Raw genomic sequence first — 25,651 nt, 5'->3', positions numbered from 1 at the left:
CATCATTGGTATCCAGAAATGCTAGTGATTTTGTGCATTTATCTTATAGCCTGCGACTTTACCGAACTCATTTTTTAAGTTCTAGAAGCTTTGTTGTAGACTTCTCAGGGCTTTCTATGTATAGGATCATGTCATCTGCAAATAGTGAAATTTTGACTTCTTACTTTCCTATTTGGGTCCGTTTTATATCTGTTTCTTGCCTCAGTGCCCGAGCAAGTACTTCTAACACAATGTTAAATAGAAGGGGTGATAGTGGGCATCCTGTCTTGTTCCTGATCTTAGAGGGAAAGATTTTAGGATTTCATTATTATAAATGATGTCAGCTGTGGGTTTTTCATACATACCCTTTATCATGTTCAGAGAGTTTCCTTCTGTTCCTGTCTTTTGCAGTGTTTTTATCAAGAAAGGGTGCTATATTTTGTCAAATGCTTTTGTCTGCTTCTATAGATATGATCATGTGGTTTTTTCCCTTCAATCTGTTTATGTGGTGTATTACATTAATTAATTTTCTTATGTTGAACCATCCTTGCATACGAGGAATGAAACCCTCTTGGTTGTGGTGCATAATTCGTTGAATGTGTTGTTGAATATGATTAGGAAGTATTTTGTTGAGGATTTCGCGTCTAGATTCATTAGAGAGATTGGTCTGTAATTTTCCTTTCTTGTGGTGTCTTTGTTTAGCTTTGGTCTTAGGGTAATGTTGGCATCATAAAATGAGTTAGGCAATGTTCCTTCTATTTTGATTTTTGGAAGAGTTTAAGCAAGATTGATGTTAGTTCTTTCTGGAATGTTTGGTAGAATTCACCTGTGAAACCATCTGGCCCAGGGCTTTTCTTAGTTGGGAGGTTTTAATGACTGATTCTGTCTCTTTACTTGTGATGGGTTTGTTGAGGTCATCAGTTTCTTCTTTCGTCAATGTAGGCTGCTTATGTGTTTCTAGGAATTTGTCCATTTCCTCTAAATTTTTGTTATTGTTGGAATATAGTTTTTCTAAGTAGCCTCTTATGATAGTCTTTATTTCAGAGGGGTCAGTGGGTGATATCCCCTTTCTCATTTCTTATTTTGTGTAGTTGCATCTTCTCTCTTTTTTTCTCTGTTAGTCTAGCTAAGGGTTTGTCAATTTTATTATCTTCTCAAAGAACAAGCTCTTTGTTTTTATTTTTTCTAGTGCTTTCTTATTTTCTATTACATTTAGTTCTACTCTGATCTTTGTTATTTCTTTCTTCTTTCTTTGGGGTTAGTTTGTTGTGTTTTTTTTTTTTTACTAATTCCTCCAATTGTGCAGTTAGTTCTTCAATTTTAACTCTTTCTGCTTTTTTGATGAATGAATTTATGGCTATGAATTTCTCTCTCAGTATAGCCTTTGCTGTATCCTGTAAGTGTTACCATTTTCATTAGTTTCAAGGTAGTTATTGATTTCTGTTGAGATTTCCTCCTTGACCCACTGTTTTTCTAAGATTGTGTTGTTTAACTTCCTTATCTTGGTGCCAAATCTGGGTCTCTGGCCCTTGCAGATTTCCAGCTTTATTCTACTGAGGTCAGAGAAGTTATTTTGTATGAATTCAATCTTTCTGAATTCATTGAGACTTTCTTTGTGGCCTAGCATGTGGTCTGTCTTGGAGAGTGATCCATGTGCACTTGAGAAGAATGTATATCCTGCTGTATTCGGGTGTAATGTTCTGTATGTGTCTATTAGGTTCACACCCTCTAATATATTGTTCAAAGTCTTTGTTTCTTTTATTGATTCTTTTTTGAGATGTTTGGTCCAATGCTGTTAACGGTGTGTTAAAGTCTCCCACTGTAATTGTGGAGGCATCTGTTCCTTCTCTTAGTTTCTCCAGTGTTTGCCTCATGTATTTGGAGGCACCTTTATTAGGGGCATAAATGTTTATGATAGTTCTTTCTTCTTGAAAGATTATCCCTTTCACTAATATGTAGTGCCCATCCTTGTCTCTCGCAATAGTTTCGCATTTAAAGTCTATTTTGTCTGATATTAATATAGCTCCACCTGCTCTTTTTTGTTATTGTTTGCCTGTAAGATTGTTTTCCAACCATTCCCTTTCAATCTCCTTGAATCCCTGGGTCTAAGATGTGTTTCTTGTAGACAGCATTTAGATGGGTCATATTTCCTTATCCAATCTTCCTATCCGTGTCTCTTAACAGGTGAGTTTAATCCATTGACATTCAGTGTTACTACTGTCAAGGAATTACTTATATTAGCCATATTTTCTTTGGATTTGTGTTTGTCATATGTTGTTTGTTTGTTTGTTTTTTTTCCTGTTGTTTTAGTTGCTTTTATACTCTCCTCCAATTATGTCTCTCCTGTTTTTTTCTTTCCTCCTGCAGAACCCCCTTTAGTAGTTCCTGAAGGGCAGGTTTCTTGTTGGCATACCCTCTTAGTTTCTGTTTATCTGTGAATATTTTGAACTCTCCATCATTTTTGAAGACTAGCTTTGCTGGATAGAGTATTCTTGGTTAGAAATTCTTTTCTTTTAGTACATTGACTATGTCATACCACTGCCTTCTTGCCTCCAGGGTTTCAGATGAGAAATCAGCACTTAATCCTATGGAGCCTCCCTTGTATGTGATGGTTCTCTTTTCTCTTGCTGCTTTTAGTATTTTCCCTTTGTCCTGAGCATTGGATAATTTTTGATAAGTATATGTTTTGAGGTAGGCCTGTTGGGATTTATGCTGTTTGGAGTGCGTTGTGCTTCCTGGACATGTACATCCATCTCCCTCAGTAGGTTTGGGAAATTTTCAGCCATTATTTCCTCCAACACCCCTTCTGTACCCTTTCCCTTCTCTTCTCCTTCTGGTATGCCTAGAATGCATATGTTTGTGCGTTTTGTATTGTTATTCAGGTCTTTAAGTCCCTGCTGGATTTTTTCTATCTTTTTATCAATTAATTGTACTACCAATTTGATTTCAGATGTACTGTCTTCCACATCACCAATTCTTTCCTCTGCCTCTTCAAATCTGCTGTTATTTGCTGAGAGTATATTTTTGGTTTCTTGGATTGTGCTGTTGATCCCCATCATATCCATTATCTTTTTGTGCATGATTACGATTTCTTCTATATGCTCTCCCTGTGTTTTCTTAATATGCTTAATCTCTTCCTTCACTTCATTGAATTGGTCCATGGTACATGTTTTGAGAGCTTTAATTATTTGTTTGGTGTTCCACTTCTCTTCCTGGTTTTTAGTTTGTTCATTGGATTGGGCCATGTTTCCTGATTATTGGTATGGTCTGTAGTTTTTTGTTGCTGTCTGGTCATTTATTTTGTTGGGTTTATTCAGTTGATTAGCTTCTTTGTGTCAGGGTATAATTAGTTGTTGTTTTTGTGTGCATGTTAAGTCTTCTCTTTGTCACTTTGTTCTTATTCTATTTCTTGTTGTTGACTGAGTTCCCTTCTCACGGCTTCCGAGTTCAGTGTTAGACACCCGCCATTCTACCTTGAGCAAGCACTAATTCTGCTGCAGTCTCTCCAGATCAATGTCCAGATACCTCCTGCCCTGTCGGTTCCTGAAACAGCCCGCTCCGGCAGAATTCCATCACCACACAGCTGGTCCTTTACGGGAGAGATGATGACGGTGTACTTACTCGGACACTATCTTGTCCCGCCTCCCTCATTTGTGTTTTAATTGTCAGAATACATGCCTTGAAGTTTCACAGAGTATAAAGAATCAGGACCAAAAAATTACTACTCGTCATTTATCACCCAGTAGCAATCATGACATTACCTTTTTTCTTTTAATTTAAAAAATTATTTTGACTTTGATATTCCTGGACATGGGATGACTCTGCCTCTGTTTTCTGCTTTGCCCCTCCAGCTCCAGAATAATTCTTTTTGTGCACCACTTTTTCTTTAGTCAGGAATTCATTTCTTCCTTATGAGAACAATTTAACAGCAATTGTAGAATATGCACATTTTATACATATGTTATCTTTTTAGGATATATTTTTCATCAGAACTCTGACATTCATACCTGGTCGTTCTAGTGAGAAAGAGTAAACATTTATGTTGTCCTTATTCAAAGAACATGGCAACTGTAACAGGTGAAAAAAAAAAAGGCGTTGCATCTAGGACAGGAGAGTAGTTTCCATGTACAAGCACATTTAAACTTCTTTCTGTTACAAAAACATTCTGCACTGTTGCCTCAGAGACTAATTTATGACAAATAAGGTCTTTTATTACAAATAGGTGAAGAGCCAGCAAGTATTCTAAATAAGAAATTACAATGACTTGAAATTCAAGGCCAAATTAGATATTTAATGTTTTTTTTATGGCAACTATGATGTCTTTGACCTGAGGTACAGAGATGTCTTCTAAAATCTTTGCATAAGGCACAGGGATGTCAGCGCTGGTGACACAAACTACAGCATCATCCCGGAAGTTGAATGTGGAGCTTTCAACTGGATCCTGGCACAAATCTCAAATCCTACTCCAAACTGTGGCCAGCCTCCTTCCACAGTTTTTATGAGATGATTTGCCTTCATGGCGCTGTCTTCTGTGGCTTCATTGTCTATTGGTCTGATGGTACGCAGGTTTATCACCTCAGAGTCATCTCCCTCTTTAGATAGTACCCTTGTAGCTTCTAAGCAGGGACACCAGGCCTTGAATGGGAAACCCTTGCCTTTCTATTTTGGCTTTTCCAGTGGGAACCTGAAAATCTTTTGACTGAACGTCATCAGGAAATTCAAAAGGAACTGCACACATCAATTCATTCTCTAGCACCACCACTGAATTGTCGTCCCGAAGGGTTGATTTAATAAGTCCTTTTGTATGCTCTGACTTCCCGGGCCTGACCTCCTTTAAGCCTGGGCAGTGCCCATCCAGGCAGCGAAGCACTGTGAGTGCTGGGCGGCCACACCTGCCGAGGAACCATGGGGCCCCGTGAAGATTGTGGGCACGCTCTGAAGTGCCCCTGACGTGTCTTGGCAGCCGAATTTAACTGGTCATTGGTTGCATGGAGAAATTGAAGGTCATAAATTCACAAATGGGCCACAACCCACCCATAGCTGCACCTACAGCAATTCCAGTAATGCCACCTCTGATGTGGGAGTGTGGCAGTTTGATAATATTTATGAACCCCCCCCCCTTCCCAGAAAAAGAGAAAGATTATGTTTGGAAACTGGTCTGTTTCTCTGGGTGTGATACCCTTTGATTGTATTAAATTAAAAAGTTTTTAAGTTTACTTGATAAATCAGTCAGGGCTTATTGATTCAGCAGCTTCAGTAAGGCATGGCTCAGGTTGTGTCTCTGCCCCTTGGTGGGCTGGTATAAATGGACACTCGCTCAAGAAGACACATGGAAGAGGAGAGAACTTGGTCATTTCAGTCCTGCCACGTGGCAGAAAGGAGAAGTCTCAAACAGCTAAAGCCCTGGGGGAGAGACGAGCCATTCACCTGGTAATTTACAACTGAAGAGAACAGAGCAGCTGAGCAGCTGAGCAGCTGAGAAGGCCCAGAAAGAAGGGAGCCCTATGCCAGAGACTGATAGAGGAAGCCCTGAGAGACCAGGCAGAGACCACCTGCCATCGTGCTTCAACATGTGGCAACTGACTTTGATGAGAAAGCAACCTTGAGCTGGAGTCTTTGGAGCCTTGTAACTGTAAGCTTTTACCTCAAATAAGTACCCTTTATAAAAGTCAACAGATTTCTGGTACTCTGCATCAGCATCCCTTTGGCTAATACAGGCAGTGTCTAGGATCCTTTGGTCTCCATGTTTCTTCCATGGCCTCAACTAACCTTGTACGCCCCATCATACTGGGCAGCTTCCTCCCCAAGCAGAAATACCTTCTCTTCTCTTTCCAGTTCCTCATCCATTGCTTGATTCATAGCATCACGAACTGTCAGGGGAAGCACCTCTGCAGTAGCCTGGACACCTGCTGAAGGGGCCTCTGCACCTGCCCAGATACCGCTGCCATCTTGCCCGTGTCCTCTGACCCTTGTGAATCATTTTTGTTGTATCTCTCTTACGTTAAAAAAATCCTTGATGTTAAAATGTTCCTGGGAAACGGACTTTGGCCCAGTGGTTAGGGCGTCCGTCTACCATATGGGAGGTCCGCGGTTCAAACCCCGGACCTTCTTGACCCATGTGGAGCTGGCCATGCGCAGTGCTGATGCACGCAAGGAGTGCCGTGCCACGCAAGGGTGTCCCCCGTGTGGGGGAGCCCCACGTGCAAGGAGTGCACCCGTGAGGAAAGCCGCCCAGCGTGAAAAGAAAGAGCAGCCTGCCCAGGAATGACACCGCCCACACTTCCCGTGCCGCTGACGACAACAGAAGTGGACAAAGAAACAAAACGCAGCAAATAGACACCAAGAACAGACAACCGGGGGCGGGGGGGAATTAAATAAATAAATAAATCTTAAAAAAAAAAATGTTCCTAAAATCCTCAGCATGTAAATTTTCTAAGTGTGGACCCAGCCTACTTCCCAACCTCACCTCTTATTATTCCCTCCTGTGCCAGTGAAATTGGTCTATTCCTTATTTTAGAATATGCCTTGTACTTTTAAAAAACTTTTAGTATATTATCTCCTTACCTCCTTTGCCTATGTCTTCCCCTTCTATCATTTTTTCTTAACATCTTGAAGAGGTTTTATTTAAAATAGGTTTCACTCACCAGATTGTAAACCATGACCAAAGGTATCTCCAAAGTGGAGTACATCATTCAATTCACAATACAGTAAAAGGAAAGATTTGCTTTTGATTTTCCCAATTTCCACTCGCATGATGCTTCTCCTTGAGGAAACAGAAAGACTACTACAGTTTGTCATTACCTAGTTAGATGTCCAATTGAGGAATTTTGCTCCATATTTTTTATTGCTATGTTATTCACAGAACTTATCAAAACATACCCATTATACTATATCTATTATTCTTTTTTAAACTTTTTAAAACTGGAGTTTATCATTCATGCATGAACATACATAAACAATAAGTGTATAGTAAAAATTGTGAACTCATAAAACAAGTGTTCACACCATCCTACAGGGCTCCCATACATCACCCCACCACCTACACCTTGCCTTGCTGTACCCCTTTATTTTCAAATCACTTAGTTTTATTTGTCTAAAATTGTGTATGTAGGATTAGGTCAGGTTATGGAGGATTGGAATGCTAGCCAGAAGTCTACACTTTATCCTAAGGCCAATAAGAATAGCTAAAAGAAAATTTTAAAAATACGGAAAAAAAAGAAAAAGAAAATAAGAATAGCTAAATGTTTTTGAGGAGGGGTGTATGTGATTAATAGGAGAATAAATGATTTATCTGGCTCTGGTGTGTAGGACAGATTAGAGGGGACAGAGGTTAACATGGAAACTTTTAAAGGAAGAGATTTCCCAGGTTAGGTAGACTTGATATGAAGGGTGAGGAAGAGATACAGAGGATGAAAGATGATTATGCAGAAGAGCTGGTTTAAAGAGGAATATGATTAAGGTTTTAAATAGACTGAGTTAAGATGATGATGGGATATGAATTGGGACTTCACTTCAGACCCTGACTAAGCATTATGACTTGTTTCTTGAATTCAGGATAAAATGCTTAAAGTTTATTTGAATAAAAATTTTAAAGTTACATATGTATTAAAGTATATGTTACTGTGTGTGTGGTTATAAATGGGTGTTTTAAATAAATATTAAAGGTGATACTGGCATATCCTTTGTTTCTGATATAACATTAACTGTTAACTCACCTTTGGATAATTTTTGAGGTTAGCAATTATAAGTCATTGGTCATCTTTTTTTTAATGTCAGATTTTTAAAATTTAATTGAATTTAATTTTTAAGAGGTACTGGAGATTGAACCTGGGACCTTGTACATGGGAAGCAGGTACTCAACCACTGAGCTATACCTTTTCCACAATTGGTGATCTTTGAGATTACAGTTTGACCTTGTGATATAGTTCATCAAAACAAAAGTTTTAGGTTTCAACCAATTATATTATTATAGAACTGAGTTTTTAAAGCACACCTGGGTCTTAAAATTGGAGATCAGATTTTTTATAGCTTACTTTGAATCCCTTATATTTAACTAATATAAGAAAGGACCTCTGTGTATAATTTCAGTTTCTGCTTCCTGTTCCCTCTTCCCCATTCAATTTCTTTCCTAAAATCAATTTTCTCTTGTAATCTCAATTTTGGGCTACTCTTGCTATATGCCTTACTTTTTATCACTGTTAAAATTGGTAGTTGCTTGTCCGTGTTCTGTTAGTCTAAAAGCCTCACTGAGGGAGTTTGTTGTCTTGGCCATTATCTTACCCCACCACCTAGCTCAGTGACTGGCATAGTAGATACTCAGATATTTTCTGAATGAGATTCCCTGTTCACCCAGACTTTAGAATAATTTTAGACTCTTTAAACCTCTCTCTTGTAAAAAAGAAAAACCAATTACCATGTTTTGTCAGTTATTTTTTGGTAATACATTTTATCTTCATCCATTCATTTTCATATACCCACCTCCTAGTTTGGGCTCATACCTCAAACCTGGAGTTCTTCACTTTCAGTCCTTTGTTTTTCGACTGCCAGTTCCATTTTGCCTAAGTCATTCTCTTATTATGGAAACCTCAGTGGTTCCATATTGTTTGTCTGAGGGAGAATAAACTTATTTGTCTAGCATTCAAGGCCTTTATTTACAATTTATTTAAAAAGTTTGTCTGATACACATAAGACATTGGTGGGTGATTTGTTAGGCTCTGTAATTTGTTCTTATCCACTTTTTACTGAAATCTTTTTCTACTTCCCTATATAAAATTCTCCACAATGTCTAATTTTGTTGCTTTCTGTTCTCTGAACATGCTTTTTGTTTTCCTGCTTTATTTGTGCTGTTTTTATAGGCTGATATGTCCTACTCTTCTGTTTCTTTCTGAGTCCTACCCTGGTCAAGTCCTACCTTCAGCTTCTTTGACCATCTTATTTCAAAGAACTCTCCCTCTTTTGGACTCTTATAGCTCTTGCCTATGCTACTCATTTGTTATATGTCTTGTATCCCTCCTCATAAATATGTCATCTCCCTCAAAGTTGAAAGCAAGATGAGGTTGGGGTCCATATATTATACATGTTTGAATTTCCCTCTGACTTCAGTGTAGGTGTAATGCTTAGTGGTCCTCAGTTAATATATATTTGATTAGAATAAGTAGAGGCCTGCTTGCCCTAGTGCACTGAAGCTCAACGAGAGAGTATTACAGTGAATCATTTTATAGCTCAAAATATTATGAAAAATTTTGATCAGTGCACTAATCAGAAGTGTGTATAAAAACCTTTAAGATTTTAAAATGAATCGTACTATAGGTTCATTGTATATTACTGTTGTATATATTATTTATAATGTATATGGTAATTGTACTAATTGTTATATCCAGTGCCTTTGTTAACACAATTTGTTAAACACTATATATTTGTTAACACTTTGTTAAGCACTATACTTTTTAAAATTCACTTTTTTATGTGAATAAATAAGTATTGGCAGCTAAAATTATTATATCACCATTTAAAAATGTTTTGTAAAAATCTTTGGTTTAATTAATGCTGTACTTTGTTAAAATGACTTTTCTAACAAATTCTACAATTTGCGTGATAATGAAAAATAAATGTAGAATATAGAGAGCCCAGTATTAAGAAACATAAGTCATATAAATAACATAGGGAACTTTTACTTTTATCTTCAGTTTCCACAGTGGCTTTATTGATCAAGGAGTTATATGACTGAAAGTGTTGAGGAGTCATCTATCTAATCTTCATTCTAGACTCTTAAATCCTTATAGATGGGGTGAAACTTGAGGACCCTAAAGGCTAAATTATATTATTACTATTCAGTTTGGGAGGAGAGAAAATCACAGCTGTTCTGAATTTGGAATACTTGTTTCATTTCAACTTAATATTTATTTATTGAGTTGTTACTACTCTGAGAACGTGCTTGGTAAAGGCAAGTGGATCAAGATTTAGATATCATTGCTGAAGAGAACATCGAAAAATCTATTTTGAGGGCTAGGAAGAAGGAAGAATCTGGAATTTAGAAGATTGAGAATATCCCAGAGGTGAGCCTTGAATCTCTGTGTGCTGGCTATCAAAAGCCTCTATCAGTTCAGCTGCACAGCTTCTGACAGTATCAGAAACTTCAATCAGCAACTGCAAATAGCCGTGGAGTCTCTCCATTCAATTCAGTTCTGACTAACTACCCAGGGTCCACAGGCTAAAGGCAGTTCTCTACAAGATTGTTCTCCAGGCCCAGTTGCAATGATGGGGGCCTAGGCCATCCATACTTCCTACCAAATGACAACAAATTTGGGGATTCCCACCATTCTATTGGGTTCGATAATTCGATGGAATGACTCACAGTACTCACTGAAGGAGCTATACTTACAATTATAGTTTTATTATAATTATAGGCTACAATGAAGAGGCAGCCAGGGAAGTGGATGTGGCTCACGTGATTGGGCTTCCATCTACCATATAGGCTGTTCAGGGTTCAGTTGCTGGGGCCTCCTGGTGAAGGCAAGCTGGCCTGAGTGGAGAGCTAGCCCGTGTGGAGTGCTGACCTGCATGGCTTGCTGGCCCGCACAGGAGTGCTGGCCTGCATGGAGAGCTGGTGCAGCAAGATGATGCAACAAAAAGAGACACAGAGGAGAGACAATGAGAGATGCAGCAGACCAGGGAGCTGAGGTGGCGCAAGATAAATTGAGCACCTCTCTCCCACTCCTGAAGATCCCAGGATTGGTTCCTGGTGCCACCTAAAGAGAAGACAAACAGACGGAAGAACACACAGCAAATGGACACAGCAGACAGCGAGTGCAAAACAAGGTGGGGGAGAAATAAATAAATAAACCTTTAAAAATAAAAAAGAGGAAGACAAAAGAAGAGACACATCAGGTGAGGTCTGGTAGGGCCTCAAACTTAAGCTTCAGTGTTGTCTCCACGTGGAGTCAGACCATGTCACCCTCCTGGAATAGCAGCGATGTATTTTCTGTTATGGAAGCTCATAGAGCTTCAAGTATCCTGAGTTTACCTAGTTCTCTTAGGGCAGGCATGATGTTAGAATTGATGCCCATGTAGTTGAGCTCAATCTGTAACTTTCCTCTCCTTGCAGAGATGGGTGAAGTGGGGCTGATATGACAAGGCTTAAAGCTTCAACCCCCTAATCATATGGTTGATCTCTCTGGTGGGACCAGCCACCATCCTAAGACTGCAGGTATGATTGTTCCCTCCTTGTCATCTCATTAGCAAACGAGCTATCAAGTATGGTCCTGGGCCCACCATGAAATTCTGGAGATGCAGAGCTTGCTTCCCCAGGAACTGAGAACAACCATCAGTCAAGTTTTTCATTGAACTAATGTGTCATTTAAAGAATGGTTGAAGAAATCTTTCAGTTTGGAAAGAGAGCACTTGTATTAGTTTCTTACTGATAAACCTATTCCTAATTCTAAGCTTAGTGGGTTAAAACAACACAGATTTATTCTTACAGTTCTGGAGATCAGAAGTTGAAATGGCTCTGCAGGGCTGTGTCCCTCCTGGAGGTTCTAAGGAAGAGTTTGTTTCCTTGCCCTTTTTAGCTTCTGGAGGCAGTCTGCATTCCTTGACTCACAGCCCCTTTCTCATCTTCAAAGTGCATCACTCCCACCATTGCTTACAATATCTTCTCCAACATTGACCCTGCTACCTCCCTCTTGTAAGGGCCCTTGTGATTTCATTGGGCTCATCAGGATAATCCAGGCTGATCTCATCACATCAAGATCCTTCATTTAATCACATTTTGCAGAGCCTCTTCTGCCACATAAGGTAACACGTTCACAGGTCCCTGGGATTGGGAGGTGGGCATCTTTGTGGGGAGGGGGAGCTTCATTCAGCCTACCACAAGGCTCGTGGAAGACTTGATTGCTGCCTTCAACTATGTGGAAGGCAGAACTTTTTCTGTGTGGTCCCCAGGGATAGAATTAGAATCCTTGAGTGGAAATTACAGGGACAGATTTGTCCTCACTGTGGAGGAGAACTTGCTAACAGCCTGGCTGCCTGAGGATGGAGTGGGCAGTCCCGGCAGCAGCAGCACGTCCTAGACCCTGGCTGTGCTGAACAGAGGATGAAAGATCTCTTCCTGCAGTTACTGTCGAGGGAATCTAAATACTGCGCAGGTCTAGATGAGCCTCAGAGTGCCGATCCTGAGATTGGACAGATCAGTGCTGAGTGTGGGGAGGGAACCATGGCCTTTTCTGAAGGAATTCAGCTCTGACGCCATGAGTTGCTCTACTGCATTAGTGTTCCCTCCTCAATGCTGCAGCGAACATAAGGCTAAAATAGAGATTGGAAACAAGGGTTGTAGATTTAGGAGCTCACTGAGAAGACAGTGAGCCAGCGCTGCTTGGTATAGTTCTTGAGGGGTGAATATGTTTTCACTTATTGATTTTTTTCCACTCAGCAAAATATGATTTTGTTTAATCATGTAATTACACTTTTTTTAAAATTAGAGAGGCGGCGGACTTGGCCCAGTCGTTAGGGCGGTCGTCTACCACATGGGAGGTCCGCGGTTCAAACCCCGGGCCTCCTTGACCCGTGTGGAGCTGGCCCATGCACAGTGCTGATGCGTGCAAGGAGTGCCCTGCCACGCAGGGGTGTCCCCTGCGTAGGGGAGCCCCACGCGCAAGGAGTGCACCCCATAAGGAGAGCCGCCCAGCGCGAAAGAAAGTGCAGCCTGCCCAGGAATGGCGCCGCACACATGGAGAGCTGACACAACCAGATGATGCAACCAAAAGAAACACAGATTCCTGTTCCGCGGATTTCAACAGACGCGGACAAAGAACATGCAGCAAATAGACACAGAGAACAGACAACCGGTGTGTGTGGGGAGAGGGGAGAGAAAAAAAAAAAAATTAGAGCTAAGTTGTAGATTTACGGAAAAATCATGTAAAATATATAGTACTCCTATATTCCCCCTGTTGTTAACACTTTACGTTAGTTTGGTACCTTTGTTACAATTGATGACACCTTGCATTAGCATGGTATATTTGTTGTAATTCACGAAAGAACATTTTTATAATTGTACTAGTTTGTCACTTACACTAGGGTTCACTGTGCTGCACAGTCCTGTGCTTTATTCTTTATTTTTTGATTTATTTGTAGCAAGTCAGTTTTATTGATATATATTAATAAAGCATACAATTCATCCAAAGTGTATGATCTGTGGTATTTGGTATGATTACATAGTTGCCCATTCATCAATTCAACCATTATTAGAGCATTTTCATTATTTCAATAAGAATAATAAAAAAAGGACAAGAAAATTCTTCACCTCACAATCTGTTTCCCCTGCTGTATATAGTTGCTATTTCTGGCTATTCTTGCACATTTATTTATTTATCAAGCAGTTTTATTGAGATATATTCACATACCATACAATCTATGCGAAGCATATAATCAGTGGCTTTTAATATAAGCACAATGTTGTGTATTTATCACCACAAAAAAATTTTAGAACCATTTCATTACTCCAAAAAGAAAAACTCCACACACTTTAGCATTCCTTCCCCAACCCTACATAACCATCATCTAATTTCATTTTTATAGATTGATTTATATTTATATTTTTTACAAATAGAATCATACGATATGTAGTATTTTGTATCTGGTTTCTTTCACTTACCATAATGTTTTGGGTTTTTTGGTGTGATATTAACATTTTGTAGTATTAACATACATTTGTTCATCTTCAAGGAAAAACAATCTTATATATGCAGTTTTACCCATTTCATATTTCACATGCTGTTACATTTCTTTAGCTTTCCTTTTCGTAATATATATGACCTTAGACTTTCCCTTTAAACTACTTTCATACTCACATGATAGTAATGCTAGTTACAAACATTATGTTGGATTTTTACCTTTTCTGTTCATTTCCAAAGATTAACACACATCCTTTTTACCAGTTTTGCACAAGTTAACCCTTAGCTTTCCATTCTCTAAACTCATTCTATTTTCTGGTGGTCCAGCTCCTGAAGGGGATAAGTTGGTAAGGCTGTGAGACCGAAGAACATACCTGGCATTTAGTGAGGCATAAGCTTTATTGGGACTTACGGAAGGAGAGAACCTCTGAAGGCAGCAGTCAGAGAATGAAGATAGTGCTCCGCAAAGAGACAGGAAAAATGAGGGTGATATAAGGGGTCAGAGAACAAGGACATTCCATCGGGGTGACAACAAGGACTCTCCATAGGGTATGAGAACAGAGTTCCTGCTAGGGTCCTGTGAGGCATACATATGGGGCGTGATGATGTTTTAGTTAGGAAGGACATTTACTGCTTTGGGAAGTTCACAGTTTATGATAACATCTGTGCATTCTCTTCCCTCTAGGGAGGGTTGTTAACCTTTAACTTGGGCCTAGGTCACGCAGACACGTGCTGAGGAATTAGTGGGGGCCTGGACACTGGACCCTCATCCCATATTCGAGTTAGTAACTATGATTTTACACAATCTAGTTCATAGTAGTGTAATCATGCAGAATTTGTCCTTTTGTGTCTGGCTTGCTTCACTCAACATAATGTCCTCCAGGTTCATCCATGTTGTCATATGCTTTATGACTTTATTTCTTCTTACAGCTGCATAATATTCCATTGTGTGAATACACCAGAGTTTGTTTATGCATTCATCAGTTGATGGACACGTGAGTTGTTTCTGTCTTTTGGCAATTGTGGATAATGCTGCTATGGACATCGGTGAGCAGATGTCTGCTTGTGTCACTGCTCTCAGGTCTGCCTAGTCGTAGTATTGCCGGGTCATGTGGCAAATCTATATTCAACTTCTTTAGGAACTGCCAATCAGTCCTCCGCAGTGGCTGTGCCATTCTGTATTCCCATCAACTGTGAACAAGTTTTCCTATATCTCCACATCATCTCCAACACTTGTAGTTCTCTGTCTTTTTAATAGTCACAGTTCTGATAAGTGTGAAATGGTATCTCATTGTAGTTTTGATGTGCGTGTCCCTAATTGCTAGTGCTAGTGAACATTTTTTTCATGTTTTCTTTTCCATTTGTATTTCTTCTTTGTACCAATGTCTATTCAAGTCTTTTGCCCACTTTAAAAAAAAAAGATTTATTTATTTAATTTATTTACTGCTCCCCCCTTCCCCCCCTGGCGCGGCTTGCTTGCTGTCTACTCTCTGTGTCCATTTGCTTCATGCTCTTCTCTGTCTGCTTGTCTCCCTTTTTTGTGTCATCTTGCTGTGCCAGCTCTCTGCAGGCGCAGGCTATCAGTGGTCTGCGGACACAGACAGCTTGCCTTCACCAGGAGGCCCTGGAAAGGGAACCTAGGGCCTCCCATATGGTAGATGGAAACCCAATTGGATGAGCCACAGCCGCTTCCCTCATTTGCTCTTAATTTTCTCCCTTGCACTTCCTTGATCTGCCAGCAGATGGCACTCTCTGACAGCCCTCTCAGTTCAGTGCCTGGTGGGAGTGTGTTTGCTGCAATTTGGACTGGATCAAAGTGACAGAGATTCCTGCCTGGAGGCTAAAAGTCTCCTATTTCAAATTTTCTCAGAGGCAGTTCTCCAACCTTTGTAGGAAGTCCCCTCCCTTTTCCCTGGTAGGAAATAATTCTGCTCTCCTCTTGAGTCCTCAACAGCCAGTCCCTGTCATGGAGAGGGAGACTGAGAGGGCCGGATCTCCAGCCCTGATACGGCTCCCACCGCAAAGGATGGCGCAGCCCAGCCGGCTGGTAGGTGCTCCTGGGACACAGCAGACCAAACCTGGGAGTCGAAAGCGAGTCGGCCGTCTCCCTTTTCCTGGGGAAGTTGATCCCTTGGGCCCCTTCATAGCCACCAGCCTTGGGGTCTGAGAATTCAGAGTGTCTTTAGTGCTGGGGAGACTGCTGGCATTTGCAGCTGCGGCTTTAACGCACAGTTTTGCCATCGCGATTCTTTTCCTTTGCCGCTCTCTCTGGACGGTGTCCAGCCGTCCCGTTGTCCTAAATCCTAGAAGATTTTTTTCCAGGCAATTTCTACCTGTCCTCTAGTTATTTTTTCTGGGAGAGAAAAGAGTCCCTTGTCTTTCTAGTCTACCATCTTCCCAGAAGTCCCACTAATTTTTATTTCAGTAGCTTATATATATGTCCTAAAACGTTCCCTTTTAACCACATTCACATATGTAATTCATTGCTGTTAATTACGCACAATATTGTGCCACCACCACCACCATCTGTTTTAAAAACTCTGTAATCAGCCTAAGTAGAAATTCTATACGAATTAATCATTAACTGCCTAATTACCTACCCTCATCCCAGCCCCTACCCTCATCCCAGCCCCTGGTAACCTTTATTCTAGATTCTAACTATGAGTTTGCTTATTCTAATTATTTCATATCAGTGAGCTTATACAATATTTGTCCTTTTGTGTCTGGCTTATTTCACTCAGCATCATGTCTTTAAGGTTTATCCATGTTGATGTGGACATATCAGGACTTAATTCCTTTTTATAGTAGAGTAATATTCCGTTGTGTGTGTATACCACATATTGTGTATCCATTTATCGGTTGATGGACACAGCTGTTAAATAACATCACATGCAACAGAGAAATCAATGCGCAAACTTCATTGTTGCCTTATTTTAAGAAATTACCACAACCACGCTAATCTTCAACAACAGTACTCTGATCACTTAGCAGCCATCAACATTAAGGCTCAGATGATGGTTAGCATTTTTTAGCAGTAAAGCATTTTTTAGTTAAGGTGTGCACATTGTATATTTTTAGACATAAAAATAAAGTGCACACTTAATGACTACAGTATAGTATAAACGTAACCTCTATATGCAGTGGGAAACCAAAAGATTTGCCCAGCTTACCTTATTGCAATGGTCACTTTATTGCAGTAGTCTGGAACCAAACCTGCAATATTTCTGAGGTAGGCCTATATATTGAATATTTTATGGTTTCAATTGTAACAGCTGGTTCCTACTAATATTTCACTTTCAGGCATGCCCTAAGAGTTATCCTGCTCTCAGAAAATCCAAGTTAAGGTTCTTTATGCTGGGGATTGGCATTTGTAGTCAATGAAGATTGCATTGGGAGACCTGAACCAGAGCTAAATTGACCATACATTTTAACTAGTCTGGTATAGAGCAACATCATGGTTTACCTTTTTTTTTTCCCCCAGAGGCAGTATTTTATACTTAATGATCTTATAGCTTTACCAATGATACACAAAAAATTTTCTTGGGTCCCTGGCTTTCTCCTGATATTTCAGACCTGTGCCTGGTGGTAGATATCTTGTTAAAAAAGACAATTTTCAGTTAAAAATTTTGCCGTTAAATTTGACAGTGATAGAGATAGGTAGTTCCATCAGAGGGTTTGACCAGTATGTAAATTATTAAATAATAGCATTTGTAAGGGCATTGAGAAATTTTCTTATCTACTCCTCTGCTTTAAAGAGGTAAATAATTTGCTAGGTCCCTCAAGATGGAGAGTCTAAATGAAAGTTTCTTAAAATCTGAGTTTTGGAGACTATAAGAATCCTCTGAAACTACATGCAAATTTTCTGTGAATGTGTCTTTTTATGGGATGACAGTCATTGACTTATTAATTCACCCATGAATTATTCCCTCCCTCTCTTCTATCCTTTATAAATATTTATTATGTGTCAAGCTTGTACCACACACTTGGGCCTTACTCTCATAATTTTTAACAAACTTGATTTTTTGTTTATCTGCAGCCTATAAAAAGTAACCAATCTTAAAACAAGAAAATGTATTACTGTATTATAATAATGGGTGGCACTAATTGTAGTTCTGTAGCTCTTAGAGCAATCTGTTAATTTTAGGATGAATCTCAGAGGTGGACTGTGTCTGAATGTCATAAACCAGCTATATGGGGGTATGGCTCTGTAATTACTTCTGTATTTGCTTTGAGGTGTATTTCTGGTCTATTTCTGTCTTATTCTCTTATTGTACATGATTGTCTGTAAACACCATTGCTATATTTATTTACTTCTGATATAAATGTGTTTAATTTGGTTTTGCTTACCGATTGTCTGATACAGGGTTTGGTGATCTGGATTCTGAACTGTATGCTTCTTTTGATTTCATGTTTTTTGGAATTTTCCCTTTTATCATTAGTGTATGTGACTTTACAGCTGTAGTAAAAAAGTGCTCTCTTTACCAAGTCTTTCTCTTCACTCTTTTTCTGATGAATTTAGATAGCAGTTGAGTTTCTTTTTAATAAAAATTTTCATTGTTGTAACTGTGGATTCACATGTAATTGTAGGAAATAATACAAAGAAATCCATTGACCTTTCACCAGATTCCCCCAATGGTAAAACTTATATAACCTCTAGTACAGTACAGTGCAATATCACAGCCAGGATAGTGACATTGATACAATTTACCAGTCTTATCAGATGTTCTTAGTTTTACTTGTACTTATTTGTGCATATGAATATATAGTCCTGTTCAGTTTTATCATGCACATATGTCTGTGTATCCACAACAACAGACAAGATACAGAAAGTTCCATCACCGAAAGTTTCAGCTGTTTTATAACTGCACCCATCTCCTTCTTGCCCCTTCCTCTTCCTACCCCTGGCAACTATTAATCTGTTCTCTATTTCTAAAATTTTGTCATTTCAAAAATGACACTACAGGAAAGTGGATTTGACTCAATTGATAGAGCAGCCACCTACCACATGGGAGGTCCAGCACTCAAACCCTGGGCCTCCTTGACTCGTGTGGTGCTGGCCCATGCGCAGTGCTGATGCACGCAAGGAGTGCTGTGCCACGCAGGGGTGTCCCCCGCGTAGGGGAGCCCCACACGCAAGGAGTGCGCCCTGTAAGGAGAGCCACCCTGCACGAAAAAAAAGCACAGCCTGCCCAGGAGTCGCGCCACACACACGGAGAGCTGATGCAGCAAGATGACACAACAAAAAAAGACACAGATTCCCAGTGCTGCTGACAAGAATGCAAGCAGACACAGAAGAACACACAGCCAATAGACACAGAGAGCAGACAATGGGGGGTGAGGGGAGAAAGGGAGAGAAATTTGAAAAAATAACTCTTAAAAAAAAAAAATTAACACTACACCAGCACTGTTAGATAGAAATGTAATGCAGGTCACAAATATGAGCCGTATGTATAACTGTAAATCTTCTAATAGCCACATTTAAAAAGTAAAAATGAAACATGGAATCGTTCTTTAAAATTAATTTATTGAAGTATATCACTCATATGTAAAAATATATAAATAATAAGTATATAATAATAGTTGTGAACTTACAAAACAAATATATAACATCATACAGGACTCTCATGATCACCCTTCCACCAATAACTTGTATTGTTGTTAAACCTTTTAACTATAGATTAAAGAGCATTGTCAAAATATTACTACTGATCAAAATATTTTTCACCCAACCCACCCTATTATTATCTTTATATCATTTATATATGAACATAAACAATTAACTGTATAGTAAAAGTTGTGAACATACAAAGCAAACATGCATAACATCATACAGGGGTCCCATACATCAACCCTCCAGCAACACCTTGCATTGTCGTGAGATGTTTGTTACAAATTATGAAAGAATATTGTCAAAATCTTACTATTAATCATAGTCCTTATCTTACATTTGGTGTGTTTTTCACCCAACCCACCCTATTATTATTTTTAAATATATTTTTTTTGTGACAGAAGTTGTGTCACATGTGCAGAATTCTGAAACAGCACCCTTCCATCAACACACCACACTGTGGTGGAACATGTGTTACAGAAAAGATGATATCATCTGATTGCTACCATGTCCATAATGTACATTTGGCTCACATTTTCCGTACCTCATTATTAACACAGTACATCATTCGCATAGATGCAAGAATAGTATATTATTACTGCTAACTATGGTCCATAGGTCACTCCAGTTGTATTTTTTCCCATGCTTCTCTACATTCCCACCACCCTGCAGTAGTGATGTGCATTTGCTGTAGTTCACAAAGGACACTCTTACATCTGTACCATCAACCACAATTCTCATCCACCTCTGGGTTTACTGTGCTATTCAGTTCCTAGATTATTCTCTAGCATTCTGTCAATTGGCATTTACATACCTAGACTACCATTTTCAGCCACATCCCCACTTATAAACTAGCTGTTACTCACTGTGTGGTACCATCCACTCTATACATTTCCACATGTTACAGTAAAGCTAATTAAAACTTCTACATGCATTAAACATCAGTAGGCCATCTCAGCCTTCTCTTAACTCCTTTAAGAATCCACCACCTACCATCAGGTCTTGAAGATATTTTCCTACAATTTCTTCTAGAATTTTTATGGTTCTTGCTTTTATTTTTAGGTTTTTGATCCATTTTGAGTTACTTTTTGGATAAGGAGTGAGATAGGGGTCCTCTTTCCTTCTTTCAGCTATGGATATCCAATTCTTTCAGCACCATTTGTTGAATGGACTGTTCTGCTTGAGTGATGTGAGTTTGACAGGCTAGTCAAAAATCACTTGACCATACATGTGAAGGTCTGTTTCTGAACCATCAATTTGGTCCCATTGGTCTATGTGTCTGTCTTTATGCCAGTACCGTGCTGTTTTTACCACTGTAGCTAGTTAACATGATTTAAAGCCTGCAGATGAGGGTTTGCTTTTCCTTTTTATGATGTTCCTGGCTATTGGGATCCTTTACCCTTCCAAATAAATTTGATGATTGTGTTTTCATTTTTTTTTAATGCTGGTGGAATTTTTATCAGGATTGCATTGAGTCTGCATATCAATTTGAGTAGAGTTGACATCTTAATGATATTTAATCTTCCAGTCTGTGGGCATGGAATTGCCGTCACCCCTCGGGCTAAAGTGTGGTTTGCTGGCCTGGCGGGGGAGCAGCCGCGGCAGGCCAAGCCGCTGCCCCCATAATAGGGTGGCTGGTCGGACTCACCGCCACCCCTGAAGGAAGCTCGGCATGGGCGCAGAGTGCCCTCGGGTCTCCCCTTCTCGGCAGCCATGCTTCCGCGGCTGCCCCTCCTCCTGGATGGCGCCACACGATACCTTGTGGGGTGGCACCCTTCTTCTTCCTTCTCCCTGCGCAGGCGCAGGGCGGAGAAATCCAGTCTGCCCTTTTCCCCTCCCCCGACAGCAGCAACAGCCAGGTGTGGGTGGAAAAATCCAGTCTGCCCTTTTCCCTCCCCCCAGCAGCAGCAACAACCAGGCGTGGGCGGGAAACTCAAGTCTGCCCTCCACCCCAGTAACAGCAGCCACCAATCCCTAAACCCTGCCACTTCCCCCAGCAACAGCGACAGCCAATCCCTAACCATCACCCCTCCCCCGTCCAGTACCACCCACTGACCTTTCGCCGGCAACCAATCAGAACAGGGCGTGGCTTCGACCAATCAGCCTTCCCCAGCCCCTATAAAACTGTTGCCTCTCCCTCAATAAAGTGGACTTGCGTGTTTACCTCGTCTCCGCGGTAGTTCTTCTGCCGTGCGCCCTCCAGTCCTGAGAGCCCCCGACAAGGGCCTGGCCTCCCTTGTCCCCAGTTCGTCGCCTGCTTCTCCGGGCGACCCCCTTGTCGCCGGCTTCGCCGGGCGACCCCGTCAGCCGAACCGTGCAACCCTTGTGAGACCGATCCCTCGTCTGCTGCTGGACCGACCCCTCGTCCCAAGTGGGACCGACCCCTTGTCCAGAGCTGGACCGACCCCTCGTCCGCAGCCAGACCCCACCTCTACCGACCGAGCAAGCCGCCGCATGGAATATTTTTCCAGTTATTTAGCCCTTTAAAAATTTCTTTTAACATTGAATTGCAGTTTTCTAAATACAAGTGCTTTACATTGTTGGTTCAGTTTATTATTATTTGAGTTTGTCATATTTTATTTTTACCACACTTTTGACACTTGTAGCTACTTTTATCGATATAATCTTCATTTCTAGACTCTTCCAGTTCTCTCTCTGTCTTTTATTTTCAGGCTGTAGCACACCTTTTAGTATTTCCTGAAAATCTGGTCTTTTCCTTAGAAATTCTCTCAGTTTCTGTTTATCTGTGAATATTCTAATCTTGCCCTCATTTTTGAAAATAGTCTTGCTGTATATAAGATTCTTGACTGGAAGTTTTTCTCTTGTAGTATCTTAAATATATCAGACCACTGTCTTGCCTCCATGGTTTCTGGTGAAAAATCAACAGTTAATTTTATTGGGTATCCGTTATATGTTATGCATAGCTTTTCTCTTGCTGTCCTCAGAATTCTCTCTTTGTCTTTGGCATTTGACATTCTGATAAGTGTGTGTTTCAGAGTTGGTCTATTTGGATTTTTTTTGGAAGGAAGTACTCTGTGTTTCTTGGCCATGGGTATCTGTCCTTCAATAGTGGTGGGAAATTTTCTACCATTATTTCTCCAAATATTCCTTCTGCCCCTTTTTCCTTTTCTTCTCCTTCTGGGAAACCCATGACACATATGTTTGCACACCTTTTTTGTCATTTAGTTCCCTGAGACCTTGCTCAATTTTTCTGTCCTTTCCTTTATCTATTCTTCTGTATGTTCACTTTCAGAGGCCATTTCTTCAAGCTCACCAATCCTTTCTTTTGCCTCCTCAAACCTGCTATTTATGTTTCCAATGTTTTTTAAAATTTCATTGATTGCACCTTTCATTCCCATAAGATCTGCTATTTTTCTATGTATGCTTTTGAATTCTTCTTTGTGCTCATCCAGTGTCTTCTTAATATCTTTAATCTCTTTAGCCATCTCATTGAATTTCTTAAGGAGATTTATTTGAACATCTATGATTAGTTGTCTCAACTCCTTTATGTCATCTGGAAGCTTATCTTGTTCCTTTAACTAGGCCATAACTTCCTGTTTCTTGGTGTGAATTGTAATTTTTTGTTGATGTCTTTGCATCTGGCTTACTGGAGTATTTATTCTGGGTGCAGTTTTTCTCTTTAATTTAGGGCTTCCTGCCCTTTCTCCTTGCTGTTTGTGCAGTAGGAGCCAAGGTGTAGTTGGTGCTATAAGCTGTGGAGGCTCAAGCTGCCCTCATTGCGCCAGGGACCAATGAAGCTTCTCCCAACTTTCCCCTCTGCCAGGAATAGGGACAAAGTCACAGCTGTGTGGAATAATCCAAGTCATGCAGCCCTAGACGTAGTTGCCCAGAGAGACTGATGAAGCTTCATGCCCCTTTCTCCCCTGCCTTGGGCAGGGATAGAGCTGCAGGTGTGGGCAGCAGTCTATGCAGTGTGGGTCCACGATGACTGCAGTTGCCCTGGTAGATTTCAAATTTTCAATCTGTGCCAGCCAAAGGTGCCTGCAATTACCTGGATAGGCTGGTACAGAGCCCACCAGCCTCCTCCTTCCTGCCAGAGGCAGGCTGAAGCCTAGGCTAGGGCTATAGGCCTATCTGGGTAAAAGAAACTGGTTCCTACCGTCACTGTGATTTTTCGTTCTGGCTTCCCATCAGGCTGGGGGTGGAGTCAAAACTATGGCCACCGACCTCTTTCTGACTTGGGCAGATTCACACCCCAGCTGTTCCCAAGGTTATATCTTAGCCATTCAAGTCTACCAGTCAGTAGCCAAAAATCGGCAGTCAGCTGTCTCCTCCTCCCCTGTTTTTGGGAAATGGAGCTTTCAATTCCAGCCACAGCATAGCTCCTGGGGCAGCTCATGCCATGAGAGTAGGACAATCACCAGTCTCTGTGGCTTGGCCAGTAATTTCCCATAGAGGCTGGTGCAGGTACCCGCAGCTTCCTCCTTGCTGGAGGTGGCACTGGGGCCTAGGCTAGAGCTGCAATCTGATCTTGATGGAAAGAAGCCGGTCCCCACCAGCACTGGGATTCTCAGTCCGCCCTGCTTCCCCTCGTGCCAGGCACAGAGTTAAGATGGCAGCTCCCAGCCTCTTTCTGACTTGGACAGACTCAAACTTTAGCTGTTCTCAGGATTATACTTTAGCTCGCTGAATTTACTCATCAGTAGCTGAAGTTGGTGCCCAACCGTCTCTTCCTCCCCCAATTTTGGAAAGTGAAGCCTTCACTTCCGGCTGCGGAACAGCTCCCGAGGCGGCTTGTGCCTCCAGTGGAGGATGGGCACCGGTCTCTAGGGCATCGAGCCTCTACTTACAAGTCTTCTCTGCAGACGGGCAGGCTCCTCCTTCCTTTCCTTCAAGGATGTGGTAGAATGCTCCTCTGGTCTCCTGGAGCCCCCAAACAGGTGCTTCAGCAGCTCCAGTAACTCTGGGTGTTTGCTAACTGCCCTGTAGCAGTTGCTGACTCCAGGTGCTCCTTACTCCACCACCATCTTTTTGGTTCTCTGAAATCTTTGTTTACCCTCATTACTATAACATAACAATATAACATTACTATAACATTACTATAACATTGTTTAGCCTCATTACTATAACAAGCACTATTGAGTACTTTTTTTATTCAAACTTTATTTCAAATTCAAAAAGTAAAATAACAGGCAAAAGGCATCTTAACAAGTTATGGAAGTGTTACTCTAAAATAGCTCTGTCCAGGCACTTTCATCTCTTTTAATTCTAAAAACAAACTCAGTGTTCCTCCAGAGTTCAGAGAGATACACTGATGAGCACAGACTGGTTAAATGACACGACCAAGGTCTCCTTGTTAATGAAGAAAATGAAGAAGAGAAAAATGCTTAATCATAGTCTTATCTCATAACCCTAAGCCCCATATTAACTTTTTTTGGTCTTTAGCATTTTTAATAATACTTTCTGTGCTTTTGCTACAAAAATAGTACAAAATTATTGATAATTATAGTCTATAAGTTATGTTAGTTATATTTTCCCCATGTATCCATATAGTTTATAGGTTTATATTTTCCCATGTATTACCATATTCTTATAGTAGAACATTCCTGTATTTATATTATTTATAACAATCCTTATCTACCACCAAAATCATTGTTATACAATCCCTTTATTATCCTCTAACTGTCCTCTAACTAACATACCTGTTCCAGCCTCATCACATCCATGAATCAGTAGTGTTTGTTACACTCATTTTAATATTACCATCAACTCTATCCATTAGCACGTATTTACAGTTGACCTTATTAAACATTTTACATACATCTAGGATGAGCTCCTCCTTTCAAACCACATTCCATCTCCCACCAACCTGTACTCCAAAGTCCATCTCCATAAGTCTACTCATTCTTTTTAGTTCATATCAGTGAGACCATACAATATTTGTCCTTTTGTGCCTGCTTATCTCACACAACATAATGTCCTCAGTGCTCCTGCATGTTGTCATGTGCTTCCCCAATTAATTTCTTCTTACAGTTGAATAGTATTCCATCATGTGTATACACTACATTTTATTTATCGGTTCATCAATTGATGGACACTTAGGTTGTTTCCATATTTTAGCAGTTGTGAATAATGCTGCTCTGAACATCAGTGTGTAAATATCTGTTTACATCCTTGCTTTCAGTTCTTCTGCATATATTCCTAGTAGTGGGATTTCCAGATCATATAGCAGTTCTATATTTAGCTTTCTGAGGAACTGCCAGACTGTCTTCCACAGAGTCTGCACCATTTTGCTATCCAACCAACAGTGCAGGAGTGTTCCTGTTTCTCCACATCCTCTCCAACACTGTAGTTTTCTGTTTTGTTTTGTTTTGTTTTAGTTAAAAAAATATGGCTATTATTTAATAGCCATTCTTTTTGGTGTGTAATTACATCT

At 40.4% G+C, this 25,651-nt stretch overlaps 1 protein-coding gene and 1 pseudogene across 3 annotated transcripts in view; one reads left to right on the top strand and one right to left on the bottom strand.

Annotated features, from left to right (window-relative positions):
* MAGI3 (membrane associated guanylate kinase, WW and PDZ domain containing 3) overlaps window positions 1–25,651 on the top strand; it is a 306,230-nt gene that overhangs the window by 43,581 nt on the left and 236,998 nt on the right. The window lies entirely within an intron of this gene.
* LOC101431101 (pyruvate dehydrogenase E1 component subunit beta, mitochondrial-like) lies at window positions 4,262–5,927 on the bottom strand (annotated as a pseudogene).

The sequence above is a fragment of the Dasypus novemcinctus genome, chromosome 9 (assembly GCF_030445035.2).
Source record: "Dasypus novemcinctus isolate mDasNov1 chromosome 9, mDasNov1.1.hap2, whole genome shotgun sequence".
In the NCBI taxonomy this organism is placed as follows: Eukaryota; Metazoa; Chordata; class Mammalia; order Cingulata; family Dasypodidae; genus Dasypus; species Dasypus novemcinctus.
This window is presented reverse-complemented; position numbering and strand designations above follow the sequence as displayed.